The sequence below is a fragment of the Empidonax traillii genome, unplaced genomic scaffold, assembly GCF_003031625.1.
Source record: "Empidonax traillii isolate 1590-97213 ecotype Southwest subspecies unplaced genomic scaffold, ASM303162v1 scaffold992:size1346157, whole genome shotgun sequence".
Taxonomy (NCBI): domain Eukaryota; kingdom Metazoa; phylum Chordata; class Aves; order Passeriformes; family Tyrannidae; genus Empidonax; species Empidonax traillii.
The window spans coordinates 37,837-44,461 of record NW_020956185.1 but is presented as its reverse complement, the minus strand read 5'-3'; the positions used below and the strand labels follow the sequence as shown (position 1 = coordinate 44,461).

Sequence of the window (6,625 nt, the reverse complement as noted above, 5' to 3'; positions counted from 1 at the left end):
CAGTTATAAGCCTGTAGGAACGTGAGAGTCGTGAATGGGCTGGGAAATTCGGATGGGAATTCTGTAGCTGAGCTCTGACACCATCACATGAGCTACCAAGAGATACAGAAGTAAGCACACCAAGTGGCAACCTTCACTTTTACATGACAGAGAAATCTGTCTAACAAAGAAAGAATTTAAAAAAAAAAAAGAAAAGAAAAAAAGAAAGGTTGAGTGGGCCTCAGGCAAAGCAATACAGTCCTTCCATTTCTACACCAGAAAATACAGTTCTTAAAAGCAGATGCCAAACTGAGTTGGGTATGCAGCAAGGTTTAGGATGTTTGGCTTAGTATAACTCCCATCTGAAGGGAGATGTTCCCATGCCCAAGCTGGAGAGGAAGTCATTGGGCTGGTTCAGTTGTCACTCTTTCTCCTCTGTCAGCACGTGGCTTTCTGAAGAATCCTCACTCGGTTGCAGTCTCGGCACGTCGTTTCTCTCTCATCAGATCCCAAAGTAAAAGCTGCTCCAGCTCCATTTACCTTATGCAGCTCCCCCCCACACTGTCAATTCAAACCTGAAGGAGCCTTTTGAAGTCTCTCAGTCCTCTTTCCTTGAGTCAGGAAACCTTCGGGACAGTTTATGATCTATGTAAGCACTAAGACAGGACCACAAAATGAATCGTATTAATATAATTACAACCAGCAAAATCATCAAAAGGGCCGATTCCATATTTAAGCTAGAATAATGAGGTAATGTGAACAAAATACTCTGGGAGATCTAATTATATAATGCAGTATTCAGTTCTGCACGGCCAGCCCAGCGATTCCTCTAACATTCCAATCAAAGTGATCTCACTAGCATGTGAGAGAAGAGTCCAGCTGACAGATTTGGGACATGTAACGTACTATTTAGTCAAGAGGCCCCATGTGCTATTCATAAAGAATTAACAACTCTTATATTGACAATGACAGTATTGTCAGAAGACCTTTGGAAGGAGGGAGAGGGGGGGGAAAAAAAAACCTCCATAAACTCCCTCTCTGTGAAGTTGGACTTCTTTTTTTTTTTTTTTTTTTTTTGCCCCTTTTTTCCAATGCTGATGTAATCTCCAAACATCTCCAGCAGCAGCTGCTCGGCGAAACCAGGCACCTTCTCCCTAGTCCCTTTCAGCAGCACACGCAGCACTTTCCAGCTCCCTCAAGACAATCAGGGCCTTTCTTTCACCAATTAGCTATCACTTCAAGAGTCCTGCGCTGTCCAACGAGCTCTTAAGAATGGTCTTTGCAGGAAACAACACTGGAGGAGCTTTCTTTTTTTTCCCTCCTAGACAAATGAAAAGGGGAAGAAGGGAGGGAGAGGAGGGGGAAGGAAAAAAAAAAACAAAACAACAAACCAATAAAAAACAACAAAAGAAGCACAAGAAAACAAATCAGAACACAGAAGCTGTCCAAAATGCATCGCTCATTTAGTGCATCGACAGAAATGTCCTCAAGAGCCAAGGCTAGAGGAAAGCACACACACATACACAAAAATGCTCCCACTTTCTTCAAGAGAGAGATTGTTTTGTCAAATATGTTAAAAAGGTTTTCATAGAAAGGGGTGCTCTTGTTACAGCAAGTCCCTGAGCTGTAGGAACCAAAGGGCAAAGAAACTCTGGTAGGATTATGCTCTGTTTCCTTATTTGGCTCTCCAAATGTAAAGCAGCATTATTTGAAGGAGACATTGCAGGAAAGAACTCGGTTTAGCTCACTTTAAATATAGATGGGTTGATGAAATGAGTAATTACTGGAACTGCTAAGATCTTTTCGAACTTGCTCCACCAGCAAGCTCCTTTCCCCAGAAAACCGCACTTTCCATCTAAAAAAGAAATTAGAGCCTGATTCAGAGACGTGAAGCTTCGGGAGTTCCACGTTCTTTTTCCTTTTAAATCAGGGAATAGGCACAGTAATACCTTGAGGTCCCTGTGGATGCCAAGGCTTAGCACAACTCCAGGATCCAGTTCAAGAAGAAAACAAGGAACTTCTGTAGATGTTTAAGCAATTCTTTGCCTGGGCCTGGACGAGTAGAGCTGTGAAGGCAAAAACGGGAAGGATCAGCAGTAAGTGAAATGACTTGGACACGGCCCAAGCAACAGCCTGGCTGCTTCCCCCGATTTTCAAAAATTCTGCATTAAACCAAAATATTGACTGCCAATATTCTCTCAAAGTACCATTTTCTGGTCAAATTTGTCCTTGATCAGGGTAACCTCACGAGAGTCAGCACATTGCCTCCTACAAGGCCAACACACACATTTACATTGCAATTAAAAATAAAAATACTCTGTTGCCCTTTACTGACTGCGTATCAGAAGCAAAGCCCTGGGCTTTGTAAACAGCTAAATGGCACAGCAAAGCAAATACTCTGAGGGGTTCCCTCACCTACCACATGGATTTTTTTAATGGAGTTGGAAAGTTGGAAAGAACTGATCAGAATGCTTAGAGGGAAAGAAAGTCTGATGTATTACCCTGCATGCATTTATGAAGGAATGTGAATCAACTCAAATTCCTCTGCACAGGAAGGCTCAACCAAGGGATGAGTACACACAGTCAGGATTAAGAAGGAATCTTTGTGGAGGTGCACTGAATAATGAGTGTCTTTTTTATACCTACATATTTCAAAAGATGCTGAGTTAAAGAGGGATTGCTCCTTTCAACTAGTGAATATTTTTAATGAAAAAATGCAGCAGGCTGGAGAGAACAAATATATACACACATAGATATATATATATATATATATATGTTACTGGGGCCACCTACAGTCACAGGAAAAAGGATGAAAGGGACCCAAAAGGTCTATCAGCTTGTCCTAAAGCAAAATCAACCAGGCCATTCCTGACAGCTGTTTCTCTAACCTGGTTTTTTTTTCTTTTTCTTTTTTTTTTTAAGAGACTGACATCCCAACAGATGAGAAGAAAGGAAATCAACATCTCATCTGAAAGGGATTTCAGCAGGAAAAACAGTTTGAAGAACTGTTCAGTGGCTCTACCTGTTACAGCACCACCACTGTCAGCTCCAGCCGGGGGCTCTACATCACTTACTCGCTTGGGCAACTGGCTCATTTTGTAGCTGTAAAATAACAGCTGATAACATTAGCTAGTAACATCATAATTATAATAATAGTAAATAATTAGCTAATAGCAGGTTGAGGCAATGACACCTGCCTTTTTCCAGAAAAGCAATATCTGTCCCTCTGGCTGGATGTCACTGGATGCACCTGAAAGTGCATCTTGGGTGACACCCAGGATTGCTGGAAACCACCAGCAGGATTTTAGCAATTCCCACATTGGCTAATGCAGTAACCCAGCACATCCCATGCCCTGGCCATCATCTCCAGCCTGTATATTGATAATTACCGTCTGGATTTTGCAAAATTTATGTTTCCACACAGCAAAAATTCCTGGCACCACTTTCTTAATGATTTGCCTTTTTGTGTCATATCACCAATAAAAGCATCCCCTCTGTTCAGAGTTTGTTTTGTTAAAATCACTTCTCAACTCGTCATCTCCCTAGAGAGCAATGGCATGATAGAACAGTGTTCCTGACGGGTGATATTTTATTACTAACGTATGTTTTCATTACATAACTGACTTTTTTACCCTGTTCTGTTACAAATATTTATTGAAATCCTCTAATTTGGAACTATTTTTAAAATTCCATGTTTTGCTTTTAAATTGTTATGCAATTAATTATCCTGATCATCAGTGCCCATTGAAGGGTAGTCTGGCAAAAACAATTAGGTGTTATGCAGTTTTGTTGACTTTAAAATGTGAGGCAACAGGTTTCACACCTTATTTTCCAGTTCCCCTGCAAAGCAGGTCTATCATCTCCTAAAATATCACTACATTCCTGAAATTTCAAAATATCAAGCAAAGTTACAAGTGACAAAGCAGACAATACAACAACAATCACAAAACACCCACTCTTGCCATCAGTTTGAAATACACCCCGAAACATTATTAAATTAGAATTAAAAAATGGAATATTTGACTTACTGCATTTTGCCACGCATTCAAAACTCAGGGTACCTACAAAAGGAAACAGCAAAGAGCTGCAGGAGTTGGTATGGCTAACAAGAAGTTCCCAGTTCTTTGTTAAGAGAAAAAGAAAAATTCAAGACCAGCACTTATCTCTCAGAACCATGTGCCTTCTACAGTTATCAGTCAAAAAAGGCACCTTGCTCCAGTTTGCATATGTGAAATCTCCTGAACAAGCATTCCACATCACACTGGAGAACAAAGATACCACTTGAAAAGAGGCAGATCAAGGTCTTCACAGCTTTAGAGGACAAAACCTGACGTTCAAGGTCAATTCCTGCTTCACATAGGTAGTGATAACACGCACATATCGAGATCGTTCCATGTTGCATTGAGCCAAAGCAAAGTCAACACCTGCCCCACTGGTTTTCTACTGGAAAATCCCCAGCAGAATCCCACCACAGTCAGTTCAATATTCCCATTTCCATGATCAAGAAAAAAAAAAAAAAAGGAGAGAAATAAGTTACTGCATTTGTTATGTATTTCTTCCCTTAAGACTAATTTCAGTGTCCATAAAACCGGAAGTATCTGTAAAACTCCAGCTCATCCTAAAAGGTCTCACAGCCAAAAGTGAAATTTAATTGCAAAAGGAAGGGCACAGACTGCAGGGGAAAAAAACCTCACAATAAAAGTGAGGGGAAAGGACAAGCAGAAAATGAAGCAAAAACTCATAAATCAGTCTTAAAAGTCATTACCTGAAGACATCTGTATTTCAAAAGAAGACTTGATGAGACCTCTGCAGTTATGGAGCTGTCATTCCTCAATCACCTCCACGTGCTGCTGGATGTGGCAATGCTTATAGCAGTAGATATTTTGGTTCCCTTTCATTTCTAGGAATTTCTTGCTAGGAATGTCATCAGGACATGACCTGGTAGTAGCAGAATAGATCACATATATGCCATTTGATACTTAGTCGTACCAATTAATCAAAAGTTTCATAATATCCAAAACGCCCACCTAGTTGTGGACAAACATAACAACTGAAACATATTTAGTGACTCAAGTGAAAGAGCCTAGAATAAATATTTAGGGTTTAGGTTACAAAGTTCAGAGTAGCTGAGCAGTTTGCATAAATTCAGCAGAGAATTTAGTTAGTGTTATTTTTGACAAAACAGTGTTTCAACCAAAATGTCGTTTTTTCAAACACAGAGATCTGGCTAAACGTGCTTCAGTTTTTACAAAATATTTGTCAAGAGCTGCTTTTCAGGTCCATTAAATTCAAGATCAGTGCAAAACAGAGACTCTCCAAACATTATACAGCCAAGGCGCTCATGCATAAAACCACAGTTTGAGTCTTTTGACAAGTGCTGTGGTCACCTATCTCTGGGCTATTCCCACGTCTCTCTTGACTTAAAAACCTTTTTTTTTTTCTTCTCACTGTGCACAAACCAGACTGGGACCTTAAGAAATGTCACAGGATGTGAAACTCCCTTCCCCCTTGCCTGTAACTCCACATCTTTGGCAGATTGGGGGGGCTGCTGAAGGTTCTATTTCCTCTGGTTTCACTTGGAGGATGCTCCTTCCTGTGCTCTACCAAAACCAGATCAAAACCTGCCCCTGGTTTACAATTAAATTCAGGTTTCCTACTCATCCTTTGTTTTGACAGCATAAGCCAGTTTAGACAGAGGTAAACTACAACACAACTGCCATTTCCCTACAAGGTTCGTAACATGAAAAACTTGACTAAATAAAAATCTGAACTTTCTAAAACTTATCACAGGCAAAACGCGCTTTGGCAAACCACAGACCTTGGAAAGAACTTGAAGATTATATCACACCACCCACAAAATGCAGTTATTGAAAAGAACTGTTATCCTCTGTGCGTGATGGAAGGTAAACATTTCACATGCTGCACAGCCACAGCTCCAAACCTCATTTTTCTGTTTAAAAATGGAAGTCGGGCATTCAGCAAACTACATTGTGTTTTGGAGGAGTTTTTCATTCCACTAGCAGGTTATCCTGCTTACTTTTAAAGTCTCTTTGCACACAAAAAGAAGGGGAGCTGGGGCAAAGAAGGAAAGAAAAGAGTCCATTTGAAAAAATTACACTGCTAGATTACAAGAGTTGAAAGCTGGTATGTAACTTTGCTCCGGGTGATCAAACTGCTAATCAGGAATGCTGTTGGGAACAGAATGGAATTCCAAATAAATTAGCCATGTCCAAGAAGCCAATACAACACAGGATTAAGGCTCACAAAGAAAACAAATTTATTCAGCCTACTTTATCAGAATTCTTAATAACGTGTACTAGTTTTTCTCATCGCAGTCTGAGCTCTTCCACTGGAACAGTGGGGAGAAGGAAAAATGAGTCACACTTCATAAATCTCCGACTTGTACAGACACCTAAAAATGTTATGTAGAGCAAGACACACAATACCATTATATATATATAAATACATGCTTATCACAGCCATGGGAGAAATGTGCACATTTATTTCTCCCTTATTTATTTTTGAGGCACCTGATGGAAGAAAAGATACTACACCAATCCGTGTAAATATACAGAGCTGAAGGAAAAGTTTAGAGCTGCATGGATCTCCACACCACTCATGAAATGAGCTTCAATACCACAGTATG

At 40.2% G+C, this 6,625-nt stretch overlaps 1 long non-coding RNA gene across 1 annotated transcript; it reads right to left on the bottom strand.

The window, feature by feature from the left end:
* Positions 1-363: 363 nt before the first annotated feature.
* On the bottom strand, positions 364-2,383 carry LOC114067994. Its single transcript, XR_003573501.1, has 3 exons — positions 1,929-2,383; positions 1,728-1,834; positions 364-1,300 (listed from the first exon to the last, which is right to left on the bottom strand). It is a non-coding gene; the product is annotated as an uncharacterized LOC114067994 (long non-coding RNA).
* Between the last annotated feature and the right edge of the window lie 4,242 nt (positions 2,384-6,625).